The 18,003-nt window shown below is 37.8% G+C and overlaps 1 pseudogene; it reads left to right on the top strand.

Annotated features, from left to right (window-relative positions):
• Window positions 1-18,003, top strand: part of LOC101096708 — a 57,471-nt pseudogene that overhangs the window by 3,452 nt on the left and 36,016 nt on the right.

Below are 18,003 nucleotides of genomic sequence, written 5' to 3'. Positions count from 1 at the left end.
GTCATTCCAATAGATGAAATTTCTGGGCTGCAAGGTGTGAGAAATTTCTGGGCTGCAAGGTTGATATTTAAAGTCTTTGTCTCCGGGGAGTGTGCTGTGGAACGATTGTTCTGCTAAAATATGGTTATTTTCAACAGAAGCAATTAGGCCTTTGCAATATTAAAGGATATCCCCCTTTACCGACTGTGGATCAAAAGCAGCAGGAGCCAAGTACATTGGTCATCCTATGATTATCTCAAAGGGTGAGAGTTAATGAGTTCCAAAAGGGGTACACCTGAAATTTAGAACCACTAATGGGAGTGCTTTTGGCCAGGGTATTTGAAGGATCTCTACAAACTTTGCCTAATAATGCTGTTAGTGGATTCTATTAGCCCTGAGGATTGAGGGTAATAAGCACAACGGAAGTGTTGCAACACGGGCCAAAAAGCACAAACCTGTTGAAGCAAGTTCCCTGGTCATTATGAAGTTCAAGAGGGATTCTGCAGGTAGGGATGATCTTTTCTAATAGGAATTTAGGCACAAAAATAGGAGTCCAGTAAGAAAATATACAAACCATTACCAATACATATTTATATCCATGAGATGGGGAAAGCTGAATAAAATCCATCTGCCAAACAATGAGAAAGAATGAAATATGGCCCTTTGTAGCAACATGGATGGAACTGGAGAGTGTTATGCTAAGTGAAATAAGCCATACAGAGAAAGGCAGATACCATATGGTTTCACTCTTATGTGGATCTTGAGAAACTTAACAGAAGTCCATGGGGGAGGGGAAGAAAAACAAAAGAGGTTAGAGTGGGAGAGAGCCAAAGCATGAGACTCTTAAAAACTGAGAACAAACTGAGGGTTGATGGGGGGTGCGAGGGAGGGGAGGGTGGGTGATGGCTATTGAGGAGGGCACCTTTTGGGATGAGCACTGGGTGTTGTATGGAAACCAATGTGACAATAAACTTCATATATTGAAAAATAAAAATAAAAAATTAAAATTAAAAAAAATCCATCTGCCAAAACTCGTATGGTCCACTGGGCAATTTAAAGTGTCGAGGAGCAGTGCAGACAGGTTTTCCTGAATTATATTTTAGACAGGTGGGCAAGCAAAGTAAGCACTCTGTGACCTTGCTAATATTCACCCACTAGTATTGGCTCATAAAGGTTTTTATCAGTAGACTAATGACTCACTGCATGTATAGTAATTAGTAATGGGAACTTTAGAGTCTCTGGAAGCACTGGATTATTCTTTTAGCCCAACACAGAGTTTTCTTTTTTTATTGAACCAATGTTTAGTAGATTTCCAATATTGTTTTTCCTTTTCTGGGGCCAATTGTTGGACATCCCTAGTCAATTTTTCTAGATAATCATTTGGGGGAACATCCCTTTGGATCAAGACAGACGTTTAGTTGTTCCTTTTTGAGCAGCATTATTTGCAGAAATAATCTTCAAGGTGGTTTCCATTAGCCTCAAGAGAATCAAGTTTAAAATGTACAGGGAACTTGATACTGGCCAAAGTGTCTGTAAGAGTATGGCATCTAATAATTCCTGGACATAAAAGCCATTTCTAATTTTGTCTCCACTGGAAATAAGGACACCTTGCTGTTTCCATAGCATTCTAAAGTCATGAGCTACTCCAACAAACCTACTGTTAGTATAGATATTTGCAGTTTTTCCCTTTGGCTAAAATACAGGTGTGATCAAGTGTATACAATTCATCTGTTTGGCCAATTCAGCCAAGGGCAAAAGTGTTGCCTCAATTACTTTAAAAGGAGTTGCAAAAGCATACCCAGCATATTTATCATTTTCACCTTTTAAATAAGAACCATCAGTAAACCGTGGAAAATTAATGTTATACAAAGGAGTTTCCTATAAGTGATCATAAGGAGTCAGGAGGTGATCTGAGAGAGTCACAGTCATGAGGAGTATTGTCCATAGAGGAAGGAAGAATGGTGGCAGGGCTCAGATTATTACAGTGAGGGAAAGAGAGTTTGGAATCCAATTTTCACATGAGCCAAGTTAGGCTGAAGCTAACTTGTAATTAGCCTAAAGCCTTGTAATTAGCACTTAGTTTGGGGAAATTCAGGATGCCATGAGGCCTCTTTGGATCTAAATGCAGCCCTCGTTTTGAAATCAGGTGCCACAAAATATCAAACCTGAGTCTGAGCAATCTGCAGTTTCTCCTCAGAGATTTTGTGTCCTTTTAAGACTAAAAGTTTTAACAAGTGGTTGCTGTCTTCCTGCAAAGAGGCCTGAGAAGGGGAGCAGAGAAACAAATCATCTGCATATTGTAATAAAGTAGAGATTCCAGGTAACTTTATATCACCTAAATCCACTTTTAAGATTTTGGAGAAGGGGTACCTGGGTGGCTCAGTTGGTTAAGCATCCAATTCTGGATTTCAGTTCAGGTCATGATCCTGCAGTTGTAGAAACAAGCCCCTCATCAGGTTGTTCACTAACAGCACAGAGTCTTCTTGGAATTCTCTCTCCCTCTGCCCCTCCCCAATTCACACACATGCGCACACTCTCTCACTCTCTCTAAAAAAATTAAAAAGTTTTGGGAGAAGTAGGAAGGATTTTTGGTAAAACCCTGGGGCATTTCTGTCTAGGTACACTGCTTTCCTTCCCAAGTAAAGGCAAAGAAATATTGACTAACCTTATCCACAGGGATATCAATTACTGTAAATTTTGATGGAGCAAATAAAAGATGGTGAAACGTCATCTGATTTTCCTGGTTGGCTATTTTGGTTGCTATCAAATTCTAGAATTCTCTCCCCCTTTCAGTAGAAAAACTCCAGCATCGTATTTCTCTAAGGAATCTCAGAAGCAAAGTTTTGAGTATCTCTTGGAGGGCCTAAACAAAAGGGAATAGGTTGAGAGATAGAAACCTGTTTAAGTTTATTAGAGATCCCCACTCTGAACCATTTCAGTACTTCGAGGTAAGGGCTATTTATTTGATAACAGTAGGGTCAAGCATAGAGAGTGTAGCTCCAATGTTGATAAAAATTCTCTAAGCAATTTAAGAGGAAACATTGGGAAAAGCCCCTGTAGTTACAGTTCTGTAGTTGGGGGTTAGGAAGGCACTGGAAAGGCTAGAGGACTGAAGGCACCTAGAATGCTTACATTCAGAACAGTCTTTCTTCCTGTGTCTTGGTTTTTTGCAACAATGGCAGAGGGGTTTGATTTTGTTTAGGGGCTTCCATTTGTTAGAACTGAAAATCAGGGATTTTACTGGTCTTCCTTTTAGTTGAATCCTCTAGAGTATAGGAGAGCCAATTTGCTAAATTAACTGAATCTGGAGTGGACAAAGTTTCCCATTCCATCCTAGCCCTTTTAACTATAAGGGAAAGATCCCAGTTTAGCCCTTTAATGAACATAGAGTTGAAGGCTACCCGAGTGGATTCAACATCCATAAGGAGGCCAGAATTTTCTTTAAAAACAATTCGGAGGTGACTATAATAGTCATACACAGATTCACTCAGTTTTTAAGTGCAAACATGAATCTTATTCCAATCAACAGGTTTTGGAAAAGCCCTAGGGACTACCAGGTGAAGTCATTCACCAATTGCCCAGTGTGATCATATAAAACGGCATTGAGTTGGTCTTTCATATAAAGTTCTAGAAATTTGTTCAGGATCATCCCAGTTAGCTGTTTTCATCCAGTGTTGGGCTTGGCCTTTGTCAACAAGCATGTGAACTAGCTGGTACAAATCTGAGGAACCTGGTTGGTAAGTCTGGATGACTATATTAAATTCCTTGGCAAATCTAATTTTAAAAAATTCCTTGGCAAAACTATGAGGATCTTCAATAACACCAGGAAAATCTTTGACTATGGCCTGTAGTTCAGCCTTAGCCCAGGGGACATGGGAAATTAAGGGCTTAGCATTAGGATCCTCATAAGGTCTACTTTATTTTTTTGAGAGACAAAGTGTGATTAAGGGAGAGAGAGAGAGAGAGAGAAAAGAGAGAGAGAATCTTAGGCAGACTCCACACTCAGCACAGAGCCTGACATGGGGCTTGATCCCCTGACCCTGGCATCATGACCTGAGCTGAAACCTAGAGTTGTATGCTAAACCGACTGAGCCACCCAGGTGCCCCCAGAAGGTCTAATTTTGAAGGTGTAGTTTTAGGGGCACCTGGGTGGCTCAGTCAGTTAAGCAGCAGACTTCAGCTCAGGTCATGATTTCACAGTTGGTGGGTTCAAGCCCCATGTCAGACTCTGTGCTGACAGATCAGAACCTGGAGCCTACTTCAGATTCTGTCTCCCTCTCTCTTTCTCTCTACCCCTCCCCAGTTTGTGCTTGCTTGCTCTCTCTCAATAATAAGTAAATGAACTTTAAAATTTTTTTTAATTTTTATTTATTTTTGAGAGAGAGAGAGAGAGAGAGAGAGAGCACGAGTGTGGGAGGGGCAGAGAGAGAGGGAAATACAGAATCCAAAGCAGGAACCAGTCTCCAAGCTGTCAGCAAAGAGCCCGATGTGGGGCTCGAACTCATGAACTGTGAGATCATGACCTGAGCCAAAGTTGGACTCTTAACCGACTAAGCCACCCAGGCGCCCCTAAATAAACAAACTAAAAAAAATCTTTAAAGGTGCATCTTCTAATCGGTTCAGAGAAGGGAACAAGGAGCATTTCAGAGAAAGAGGGAAGTTCATTGAAAGAATTAGAATAAGGAAGTAGAGGGTGAAAAGAGGTGGGGATAGAGAGGGTATAAAAGAGGATGGGGAGAAAGAGACCTCTGAAATTTTTTGTCTTCTTTCAGTTGTTTACCTCAGTTAATTTAGAAATGGTCATTTGTATGGGCACCTGGGCAGCTCAGTTGGTTGAGCCTCCAACTTCGGCTCAGGTCATAATCTCATGGTTTGTGAGTTCGAGCCCTGCGTCAGGTTCTGTGTTGATGGCTCAGAGCCTGGAGACTGTTTTGGATTCGGGGTCTCTGGCTCTCTCTATCCCTCCCCACCTTGTGTTCTCTCTTTCCCTCTCTCTCTCTCTCTCTCTCTTTCCCTCAAAAATAAATAAAACATTTAAAAAAAGAAATGGTAGTTTGTAAACAGGGGATTTTAGAGTCCTGAATATATTTGGAAGCCTCAAAATACCAATTGATATAGGGTTCCCATTTGGTTTTTTTTATTTGAGAGCCCTGGTTCTAAGAAAAGCAAGTGTGGGGAGATCAAAAGTACCCCATGATAGCCATTGGAGTTCTAAATTATTTTTGGTTAAATTGGCCTAATTAGTTAAAAATGCACATGAAGAGGAACCATAGTTTTAAAGCATAGTTTAAAAGCATAGTTTTAAAGCATAAAACTGGGGTAAAAGAGGTCCCTCCTGAGAGAATTTAGGAGATTGGGATCCTATTACTCAAAAACAGAGGTTTGAGAAATAGAAGAGTACTCCCCAAGAAGGGCAATTCCTTCATAAAAACAACAAAGGGGCACCTGGATGGCTCAGTTGGTTAAGCATCCAACTCTTGATTTCAGCTCAGCTCATGATCTCACAGTTCATGAGTTTGAGCCCTGCATCAGGCTCTGTACTGGCAGTGCGGGGCCTGCTTGGGATTCTCTCCCTCCTTCTCTCTCTGCCTCTTGCTGTCTCTCTCTCTCTCAAATGAATAAATAAACATTTTTTTTAAAAAAACCAACAAAAACAATAACAGCTCCTAAATAAAGTCAGAGAGCTCAACGAAAAGGAGGGAGCTCATATGAAGAAGGAGACTTGAACTGAAAGGAAGAAGATGACTCAGAAGCAAAGAGCACAAGGGGCTCAAGCGGGTTCTTGTAACAACCATGTAATGTTGACCTTAGAAAACAAAAGATCCAGTTATTTTACCAGACATTTAGTGTATTCAGTAATAGCAGAAGAATTGCAATTCAGGACAAGCAAACTATGACAAACCATTGGCAAGTCTGGAGAATAGAGGAGAGGAGCCTGCTTCTATAGAAAAAAAGAGGAAGCCGGGAGAGGTTGTTTTGCTGAATTCTCATTGGTTGGGCTGTTGCTGGTCAGGGAGAAATTCTTCCTCCTGCTGGGGTATGTAAAGTAAGCTTCTTTCTCTTGGAGCATGTAAAGTATGATGCTCTAGAAGTAATTCCAAGCTAACCTAACTTACCCTAAATCTCCCTTATTCATCTCAAAATGCATGTAGATATTATAAAAGATCAGGACTTTAGAAACAAAACTGTCCTGTACTTAAGAAAAAGAGGAAACATTTTAAATAGTAATTATCCTACACTTCTGATAATAGAGATATCTACCATAAAACTCCCAGGAGAAAACACATTTTTTCCATCCTTTTGAAATGTAAACACCCCAGTAGATAAAACACTGCCCACAATCACCTGAGACTAAAGAAAAAAAGGGAGGAAAGAAGTTTTTTAATATGCAAACTTCTTTAAAGGCTCCTTTGCCCAAACGCTAGTCCATAGCCTTCATAAGATTACTTATCAAAGACCGATACAATCCTCTTTTTTAAATTTTTTTGAGAGCAAGAACACGCACACAAGCATGCGTGTGCATGTGCAAGGAAGGGCATAGGGGGAGGGAGAGAAAGAATCTTAAGTAGGCTCCACAGCTGGCTTGGAGCCCGGCATGGAGATCGATGTCATGATTGTGAGATCATGACCTGAGCCAAAAATCAAGAGACAGACACTTAACCAACTGAGCCGCCCAGGCACCCCATGGACAAATACAATTCTTAAGAGTCTTCTCCACAAATATTAGTAAAAATTTTTAGCCATCTGAGCAGGTAGACAATTTACTCCAATTGCAGAAACATAATTTGGATCCAATGGTTATTAAACTAGTGACTTTGTATTACTGTACTTGATTCATGGCTAAAATTTTAAAACAAAAGCTATAAAGTCTCTATGTGTTTATGTATGTCTATAGATGTATGTCATGTATATGTGATATTTTCCCACCTCAAGATGCTATTGCCAAAATTAAATTTTTAAAGGTTCCATTTAGTTGTGTTAAAGAGAAATAAGTGGTTATCAAAATAAATATTTCTAAGCTCTCACAAATATATTTGAACCTAACTGAAATGTTTGTCAAGTTCACATGATCTGGAATACTCTTCAGTAAATAAAAGCTACTTTAATGTTATTGGTTTAATTAAAAAAGAAACGTTTTCAGAGTTATCAGCATTAAATATAATGCAGATATACAACTTTTATTCTACCTGGATTTATTAGTCAAATAACCTCATGTTATCTCTGTTACAAAATTTGTCAGCAAGAAAAATAATTTAAGACAATGACTAGCTGCTTTAATGTCTCATGAAATTTTCATGAGTAATCTAAATATGATTATTTAAAACATGTGATTTAAATAGATGTAGGGGCGCCTGGGTGGCACAGTCGGTTAAGCGTCCGACTTCAGCCAGGTCACGATCTCACGATCCGTGAGTTCGAGCCCCGCGTCAGGCTCTGGGCTGATGGCTCAGAGCCTGGAGCCTGTTTCCGATTCTGTGTCTCCCTCTCTCTCTGCCCCTCCCCCGTTCATGCTCTCTCTCTCTGTCTCAAAAATAAAAAATAAAAATAAAAAAACCGTTGAAAAAAAAAATGGATGTAAAGGAGGTAAAAGTTTATAAGTAAAGTTTTCAATAATATTTTATAACATCTCTACTTAAGTAGTTTCTAAAATCTTTTTTGGTAACTTTAAACCTTAAAGTTTTAATAAGTTAGGTTAATGATGGCAATTCATTGACTATATAGACCATTTCCAAATAAGATAAAATTCTGAATTATTAGTTACTGAAATAGGTATATCCACTTTGGGATTCTTATTACAGAAAAACTAAAGATATTTGGATCTATCAGTAAATATGTCCTGTGCCACACTGAAAAATTATACTATAAAAAAAAGTATAAGCTTCTGGAAATCATGAAATATATTCATAAATTTGCCAATGTAAAGAATTTTGGTATAACAGTTCACAATTGCTTACTTCTTAGGTTTTACTAGAAATTAAAGTTTCTAAGGGTTAAAATTCTAATTAATTCAATAATTAATGAGTTAATTTAATAAATAAAATTAAAGCTACCAGAAATAGTAAGGGAAACATCTCTATGCAAAAAAAGTAGGATGTATCTTTGACTTAAAATAGGTATGAGGTATGAATATATGTTTTGTTAAAGGAAAAATAGTAATTTTGTATAAAATATAAAATCTGGTTATGTCTGAATGACAAGAGAATAAAGAACAAACTAAATGGATATGGAAAGTTGAGAAGAGAGAGGGGGGAAAAATCTTACCTTGGGTTGTCAAGCTGGCTAAAATTGAATAATTTTCTTTAAGAGCTTTAAAAAATAATTTTAATAAAAATTGTACTTATGGGGCGCCTGGGTGGCTCAGTGGGTTGGGTGTCCAACTTCTGCTCAGGTCATGATCTCACAGTTCGTGGATTCGACCCCCACATCGGGCTCTGTGCTGACAGCTCAGGGCCTGGAGCCTGCTTCGGAGCCTGGAGCCTGTCTCCCTCTCTCTCTGCTCCTCCCCCACTCATGCTCTGTCTCTCTCTCAAACATAAATAAACATTAAAAAATTTTAAAAAAATTGTGTAGTTATGTTTATGTAAAACTAAAACTTAATATTCTTTCATGTGCTAAAAGGACAAAGCTTTCTTGGACTATTGATCTGCTCCTGATAACAGATTGTGAAAGGCTTTTCTTTACCTTTTAAGTAATCTGACTAGAAAACAAAGATTAAATCTGTGCTTTATCAAAATAATTTACTGTTTCATGCAGTCTTATTAGGTCTTTGATTATTTAAAACTGAGTCTTCTCAACGTTTAATTAAAAGAGCTAAGTTTTGCTTACAACTATGTAACCTTTTGTATCTGCGTTTAAGTTGCGCCTGCGTTTAAATTGTCACTTTGGTTAAATGGATAATTAAGTATTGTTTTATAGTGATCTACAATCCTATTTAATCGAGTAGTTTTAAACCATTTGATATTTCTGACAAATCTACCCAAAATCAAATTCAAAATGAAGTCATTTGGGTCTTGAACTAACTTTGAGATTTCCAGAGGGTTCATGGAACATCTCAAAGTCTTGTTCTCTCTCCTAGAAAAAGAGATGTTTAACTAATTAGGCTTGTTTATGTTAAATTATATGGGGAACATTGTCATTCTAAAAAGTGCTGTTTAACCTTCTTAAGGTTAAATTCATATGGGTATGAGTTATTAATATAAGTGTTAACAGAAGTTATATAAAATTCCTAAAATTCTGATATGTAATGTTGTTTTAATTCCAGTTATTAATATTCCATATTAAAATGTGCATCATAGAAATAGCCAAATCTCTTGTCAATTGCATTATAATGAACTCTCATCAGATCTTTAATCATGGCCATTTTTAAGTCTTTTGCCATTTATACACAGTTGTCGTTTAACTGATGCTTTTGTAAAAATGTTCCTGCAAAAGTACTTCATCTTCAAGGAGACTCATGGAAGGGGCTGTAACAAGTACATGTTTCTGATAACTTTCAGATCACACTACTAGACTGGGTAAGAATTTACATAACTCTAATGAAGAACATGACATCTTCATTAAACTGCTAATAAAAGATCAAGGAAAAAGGAATTAATTACATGGGACTGAATGAACTGATAAAGATGACTACATGATTTAAATGACTTCTTGAAACATTATTGGTTCTTTAATGTTTCGTTTTTCTAAATTTAAGAAAATGTTTTCTCTTTTCTCTTAAACTATCAGCAGTTTGGTAAAGTATACCTTTGTGAACAAAGATAAAACAATTATTTTTTTCCCTACCTGGTCCCACCAGAATTCATAAACTCTTAGTGAGTATTCTTATTTCTGTGGTAGTATACCTATTTGCATAGGTTCCATAAGAATCTGTTCTCCTTGTAACATAATGTAATTAAAAACAATGGTTATATTACCAAGGCTTTGACTGGAATATCATATTTGAAAAAGATGTACATAGACTCATACATGACCAGAAAGCTTTAAGGAGCTAAAGCAGACTTTAAGGAGCAAATAAATCTCCTTGGAAAAATAGCCTGGTACCTTGTTTACAGGGTTCTGGGCAACCTTATCAGGTGAGTAAGGAAGGTTTCTTCCTGCAGGTTCAGGAAACTTACGATATTTTGGGGAACCTCAAGAAGAGAGGAATTAACCCAAATGTGTAGGTATTGCAGGTCAAGTCTGATATTAAACCCTTGGCTTGGCTTCCTAGCTTCAAGAGGCTTTTAACAGTGAAACAGACTTAAAAGAGCCTATATGGTCAGTCACTATTCTTGCTGTATTTATGAAAATAATCAGGCAAAGTTTAATGAGACTAGACTTACTTTGCAAACAAATTAGTCTTACTTTGATAGAAATAGAGGTAACTGTAGAGAGAAAAATTGTTTTCAGTAAAATCTGTAACACACTCTTGTGGATATCAGATTCTAGTCTTATTCATTGTCTTTGAGGTTTTGTTGTCTACCTGTAAACTGGACTAGACTATTCTGAATTCTTCCAGTTTTTTTCCAATATCTGACCACGACTATCCAAACTAACATTTCCAGTTTTTTTTCCCACATTTCTGACTTGAAATGATTGAGAACTAAAACTGCCCTTTTCCTGAAGCCATGCAAGCTAAAACGGGGCAACTTGATATAAACTTCAGAGAAATTACAACAGCTCATGTATGGACAATTTTCATGTCTTATTGCTGTGTGGGCCACTCAGAAAGATCACCCGAGACATTCAAACTACAAACTAGGAAAATCTGTAAAATTTCCACTGCCTGCCTTCACTCCATCTAAAGATGCTTTGAGCTAGACATCTAGAATTATTTTTACTTTTCCTCAGGACTCAGATGGAATTTTTTTAGTCTGCTCTAACCATTAACCATTGTTTTCCTTTGTTTTCATAGAAATACTTCTTATTAAATACCTGGTACAGATATTTACACCATATAGGCCTAATTTTGGGAGCCTACCTACATCACTGCCTCCTGAAATGAAACACAGTTGTTTAAGTGAACTGACCTGTTTTTAAGACTAAGAGATTAGTTCAGTTAAATAGAATGATCTGCCAACTAAGCTTCTGCATTGTGAAATTCCATGCAAGTTTCAAAGGCAGGACTGAGGTAGAGCAGAATATGCCACCCTAAAATATGCCACCCTGGCATACTTATTATTTTGAAATAAAGTTACTTAAGAAACAACTGGTACAGAAAGGACACTGTAATCCTCCTTTGTCCCCCTAAAAGGAGGAAATAAATCTCCCACATGAAAAGTACCCTTCCTGAAACAGAAGGGCAGAAGGTATCTTTATCTCCATGAATAGGGAACTTAGGGCTGAAAAGGCTATCTAAACAAACTTTGTCACTTCTTCACTAATTTACTACCCCCAAAACAAACCTTCTCATCTTCTCAATTCTTCACAAATATATTGTTTCTTTATATAGAAGGTATAAAAGGTGGCTGCTTTGGACACTTCTTTGAGTCTCCTATTTTTATGGAGCTCTGGGACATATGACACTAAATTTTTCTCCTATTAACCTGTCTTACATCAATTTAATTAATAGGCCAGCCACAAACCTAGGAGGGAAGAAGGGAAAAGCTGTCCACCCTTACACAGCCTGTTGTGTACCCTGTGCATGAGTAAAGGGAGAACCTAGTAGCTATGGGGGATTACAAAGCTCAAACCATTGGGGAAGACTGGTGAGGGGCTCTAGAAAGAGAACCACTGTGATAGCTGAGCGGATAAGGAGGAAAGGGAAGCCAGACCAAGATGTTCTGGAAATATAAGGGGCTATCAAGGGCAGGAGGCTACAGTGAGGATGAGAGACATGATTCTGTAAAGAGGAGGGCAAGACTTTTCTGATTTCAGCATTTGAAACTGGAATACTCTGATGGATGATGAGACCGTGTTTGTGAATATGTATGGGAAAAGTGAACTGTGAATGTTGAATCTCATATGTTTCTGGGGGCTTCCAGAGGATACCACAAGCCATGTAGAGAGGTTTACCATCATGCAGTGGGGGGAAGGGAGCTTCCCTTTGCTCAGCTCCTTCTCTTACTTCTCAGTTGCCATACTGTCCTCAAGCTTAGCTTACTGTCTTGCATAGTTCCTGCCTCACTTGCTCTCACAGTAAACGTTAAAGTTTCTCTTCTAAACATTAAAGCCAACTCCTTCACCTATGATTTAGATTCCAGCCTCTCCCATCTCTTCAGGGAGTTCAATTCAGTCATGTTCTCTCCACTCTCTTCTCTATTTCTGTCTCTTCCTCTCTACTATCTCCTTCCCCATCATGGTATAAACATGTTCAAGCTTTTTCTATGCTGTATAATGTTCTTGTCTACATTCCTTGTACCTTAATTTCCACCTATAAAGCTACAAAAAGTATTCTAAGGGCTCCACCAGTGACCCTCTCCCCTCTCTTAATCCAAGTTTCTTCTAACTTGAAATTTCTGTGGCCTTGGACTATGTTGACCACCGTCTTTTTGAACTCCAATCCTCCTTTTTCTTCTGGGACGCCAAACTCTCTTGACTTTTCTCCTGTCTTTATGGATGCTCCTTCTTAGTTTCCTTTTGCTACCTGGTGTGCTTCCATTCACTCCTAAATACTGACATCTCCCTGAGTCTTGTCCTCAGACCCTTTTTTTTTCCAGGCACTTTCCATCATTTCAGACGTTCTTTCTATCTTATCCTCCTATTCCATTATTCTCAACTACCATTATTAATTGCTAAAGACTCCCACAACTTTCCAGTCCTTCTCTGTGTCCTAAACTTCAGATTCACCTAAATAACAACTTCCTAGAAACCTTTACCTGGATGTTTCATAGGTACCTTATTCTCCACAAGTCTTAAGTCATCAACACTACTTTGGATGAATGACTTGCCAAGTTTCGTAACATTTCTGAGGATCCACTTCCTCAATGAGTTGTTGCAAAGATGAAATAAGAATACATATATTCTTGGGATGCCTGGGTGCCTCAGTCTGTTGGGTGTCTGACTCTTGATTTCAGATCTCATGGTCATGATGTGGAGCCCTGTGTTGGGCTCTGTATTGAGTATGGAAACTGCTTTGGATTCTCTCTTTCTCTGTCATGCTCTCTCTCTGCTGTCTCTGTCTCTGTCTCTCTGTCTCTGTCTCTCTCTCCCTCTGCCCCTCTCACCCACTTGCTCTCTCATTCGCTCTAAAAATAATATATATTCTTATATATGTATGTATATGTATTCATAGATATATTCTTATGTATATGTAAATGTATTCATATATATGTAATTGTTATTTTCATCATATCATCCTTATTACTATTAAAGAAGCCTTCTTGCAGAAGGTGGGACTTTATCTGGAAAGAAGGATTTGAACAACAGGTAGAATTTCAATGAGGATAGTGAGGGGGAAAACAAAGATGAAGTTGACAAATGATGTTTCTCTGTTATTTACTAATCAACTGCTTGGCCAAGATTTATTCCAGGTCACCCTGTTCTGCCATATTCAGTTGAATTATATTGCTCAATTCATATGACAACTGCCTCTTGTGCTTTCATTCCATTATGTTTTTAGAAGCTGTCATCTGGTCCCCCACCTACCTGCATTCTACATTTCAGCTATTTCCATGGATGCTCTTTACTAGAGCTACACATCTAATACCACCAAGGAGGCACCATGTGTGTACTGGCATTTGTGATATTTCCAGGATCTATGTTGCCTTCTGGTTGCTGAAGGCATCATCTGCCTCTGATCAGAAACAAAACATATTCTATATATGAAAGTAAAAACAGTAACATAGAATTAGGCATAGAATTAAGACTACACATGGAATATACAGAAAAATAAAAATACATATTAAGGGGATATAGTTATGAGGGTAAACAATTTTGTATATAATTATTATTGCTTCTTAGGTCAGTAATAAAAAATAAAAAGAAAGTAGAAAATTCTGGCATGACCTTGAAATATTAAAAAGCCACATTGATCTAGTTCTTTATATAGATAACCAGATAGATAACAGCTTTCCCTAAAAATAATGTTTTATGTTTGGACCAATTCAACTTGCCAAGTGTTGAATAAATATTATAAGTAGCAGTACTGTTTTTGCTAGCTATATAAAAAATCATTCAGGTGTAAGAGGAGCAATTATCAATGTTACCAGCTCTAATTTTCAAATTGGCACTAATAATTGTTGCATATTAAGTGAAGGTAGAAGTGATTCCATTTACACTAAAAGTAAAGTTGTTCACTGATGATCTTTTCAATAGCCATTTACATATTTATGTTATAAACAATACTAATGGTGCTAATAAAAAGTTTTCTCTTCTACGCTTTTTATATAGTAATAAACAATACATAACTTTTTAGTACTTACTATGTGCTACATGCTGTGCATACTTAGTATGCTTTATCTTATGCAGTCATCACCACAATCATGTAAGTTAAATAACAGTATCATCTCCATTTTTTAAATAAGCAAATTAGGGCTTAAGAAAGCTAAATAACTTTTATAAGAGCCCACAGATAATGTGTGGAGAAGCCAGAACTAATACCTTGATTGTTTAAACACAAAACCCATGCTCCTAATATTACATGTACTGCCTACAATGACATATTTCCCCAGAACTGAGACCCAAAATAATAAAATCAATGTATGATACATGTGCAAAAGTCATACTATAAAAGAAAATGTCTTTCACTCCAAAAGCAAGAGCAAATCTTGCCTATAACCTAGTAGGTAGCCTAAACATATTTTTTTTAAATGAGTCAAATGAAGATCAATGAACACTTTGAAACATAGGAAAGCAAGAATCAGAAAGTACAAATTGGAATTTCCATTAAAACCTATCCAATGAAAAGGGTGTTCTAACGAATGGATGGTAACTTTCCAGTCCCCTGGTCAGATCTATGATTTAGTGGAGACAGAGGCACCAGACAAAATTCCATGAAAATCAGCCAATTAATTCCAGTTGTTCTCATTACATGTTCACCAATCATCTGATAATATAGACTTCCAGCATAACTTACAAATATGGAGGAAACCCCATGATCATCAAGGTAAGTGTTGCAGTCTACTTGATAGTTATGCTTATCATTGTAAACAATAAACCAGCAGATTTTAGACATTGATCCCTTTTGAATTAATCTAGTGTAAGCTAGTGTCTGAGAAATTGGTAACATTTATGTACCTGACCAAAGTGAGCAACTAATCTACAGAACTGAAAAGTATATATTAGAATAGGGTGTCCCCACAAAGATATATCCATCCTAGGTGATAACTCCATGTCTTGACTCATGCAGCCACAAGTTCACCTACCTGACCTAGACTGATCAAGATAAACACTATAATTTCAGGGAAAATGATATATGTGGAACCATTTTTAATGTTTCTCATAGTCTGAAATCCCTACAAAACAATTGAAATTACAAATAGTCATGTCCAATATAGCAACATGGGAAGACCCAGAACTCATTTCCTTTCACAGGCACTGTGAACCAGTGGCTAATTGAACAGTATCTGCACAAGAAATAGTAGAGGGACCACATAGAGAAAATTAGGAAAAACAGAGACACAGTAATTATTAGAAGCCCACTCCCAAGGCAATGACCTCTACTAGGGAGGAATATCACTGAGGGGACTTCATGCAGACTCATCCAACTTGGGGCACTGCTAAAAAAAAAAAAAACCAGCAATTTAAAGGGCAACTAGACTGTAATTGAAGATAATCCATTTGCTAACACTAGAGCATGTACAAAGAGTTGGGGAACTACTAGAACTCCCCAAGGTTGAAGGTGCAGGAAAATACCATTGTTTATGTTCCCCCCTCCACCTTGACAGGACAGATAGGAGCTGGGACCACTTTGGCCTGCCAATTAGGGCCACCCCTGTGAGTCCCAAGCCTTTAGCCTGTGCCAATTCCAGCTGTTCCCACTAAGGTGGCCCTCCACCAGTGCCCACCCCAGCTCCAGCAGTCACAAGATGGCCCCAGTACACCATGCCTCAGGAGCCCTAAAGCACATGCACAACCCAGGTGTCCCATCAGAATTACTCCAGCACAAAGTGCACCAAGACAACCCTGGTCCATGCCCACCCTAACTCTAGCTGTCCTGCCAGGTGGCCTGGGCAAAGCACACCTCAGGACACACCCATCCCACTCCCACTCCAGTTTCAGTAATTACACCAGGTTGCCCTACCATGGTGTGGCCCAGGACACCCTGTCCCACGCAGCTCATGCCTGAACCAGCTCCAGCCAACCAGTTAAAGCCACCAGAACATGCAGTCTAACACAAGGGATGTTCTTACATAATGCCATTCCTTCAAGACCAGGAGAGGTAGCCGTTCTGCCTAGTTCTAGAAACAAACACAGAAAGTCAAACAAAATGAGGAGAAAGAAGTTTATTTTCCAAAAAAATAAAAAAATAGAACCCCAGGAAAAAACCCTAATGAAATGGAGATGAGTAATTTAACTGATAAAGAGTTCAAAATAATGACCACAAATATACCAAACTCAGAAGATTGAAGGAACACAGTGAGAACCTCAACAAAGAGAAAACATAAAAAAGTGCCAAACAGAAATCACAGAGTTGAGGAATAGAATAATCACTGAAACATACACCAGAGGGAATCAACAGCTTATTAGATGATACAAAAGAATGGATCAGGGATCTGGAAGGTGGAGTACTGGAAATCACACAGAACAGAAAGAAAAAAAAAATTCTGTTTAATGAGAATAAGGGAACTCTAGGACAACATCAAGCATACTAACATTCATATTGTAGGAGTCCTAGAAAGAAAAGAGAAAGAGAAATGATAAGAGAACATATTTGAAGTAATAATGGCTGAAAACTTCCCTAACTTTGGAAAGAAAACAGACATCCAAGTCCAGAAAGTACACAGACTCCCAAACAAGATGAACCCAAAGAAATCCATATGAAGACATATTATAACTAAAATGGCAAAAGCTGGGGCGCCTGGGTGGCTCATTTGGTTAAGCATCCAACTTTGGCTCAGGTCATGATCTCACAGTTCATGAGTTTGAGCCCTGCATCGGGCTCTGTGCTAACAGCTTGGAGCCTGGAGCCAGCTTTGAATTTTGGATTCTGTGTCTCCCTCTCTGTCTGCCCTTACCCCCACTTGTGCTCTCTCTCTCCCTCTCTCAAAAATAAATAAACATTAAAAAAATAAAATGAAGTGGCTAAAGATAAAGATAAAGAGATTATCTTAAAGGCAGCAAGAGAAAAACAAATAGTCACAAACAAGGGAAACTCCATAAGACTATCAGCTGATTTTTCAGCAGAAACTTTACAAGTCAGAAAGGAGTGGCAGGATATATTCAAGTGTTGAAAGGGAAAATCTTACAACCAAGAATGCTCTACCTGGCAAGATTATCATTCACAATTGGAGGAAAGATAAAGAGTTTCTGAGACAAGCAAAAGCTAAGAATTAATCACCACTACACTGGCATTATAAGAAATGTTAAAGGGTGTTCTTTAAGTGGGAAAGTAAGGCCATGAATACAAATTAAAAAATATATGAAAGAAAAAAGTCTCACAGATGAAAGCAAATATAGTAAAGGCAGTAAATCAGCTACTTTAAAAGTTAGTATGGAGGTAAAAAGACAAAAATAGTAAAATCAACTCTAACTACAATAAGTAGTTAAGGGACACACAAAATAAAAAGATGTAAAATAAGTGTCAAATGCATAAAGCATGGCAGGGTGGTGAGTAAAAAATGTAGTGCTTTTACAATGAGTCTGAGCTTAAGCAACTATCAGCTTAAAATATACTGCTATTTATATAGGTCAATATATGTGAACCTCGTGATAACCTTAAACCAAAAATCTACAGTAGATACACAAAAAATAAAGAGAGAGGAACCCAAACATAACATTAAAGAAAACCATCAAGTCAAGGGGAAGGGACCAAGCAAGGGAGAAGGGAATAAACTACAAAAACAACCAGAAACAATAATCAAAATGGAAACAAGTACATGCCCACCAATAATTACTTTAAATGTAAATAGACTAAATACTCCAATTAAGAAACACAGGATGGCT

The sequence above is a fragment of the Felis catus genome, chromosome X, assembly GCF_018350175.1.
Source record: "Felis catus isolate Fca126 chromosome X, F.catus_Fca126_mat1.0, whole genome shotgun sequence".
In the NCBI taxonomy this organism is placed as follows: domain Eukaryota; kingdom Metazoa; phylum Chordata; class Mammalia; order Carnivora; family Felidae; genus Felis; species Felis catus.
This window is presented reverse-complemented; position numbering and strand designations above follow the sequence as displayed.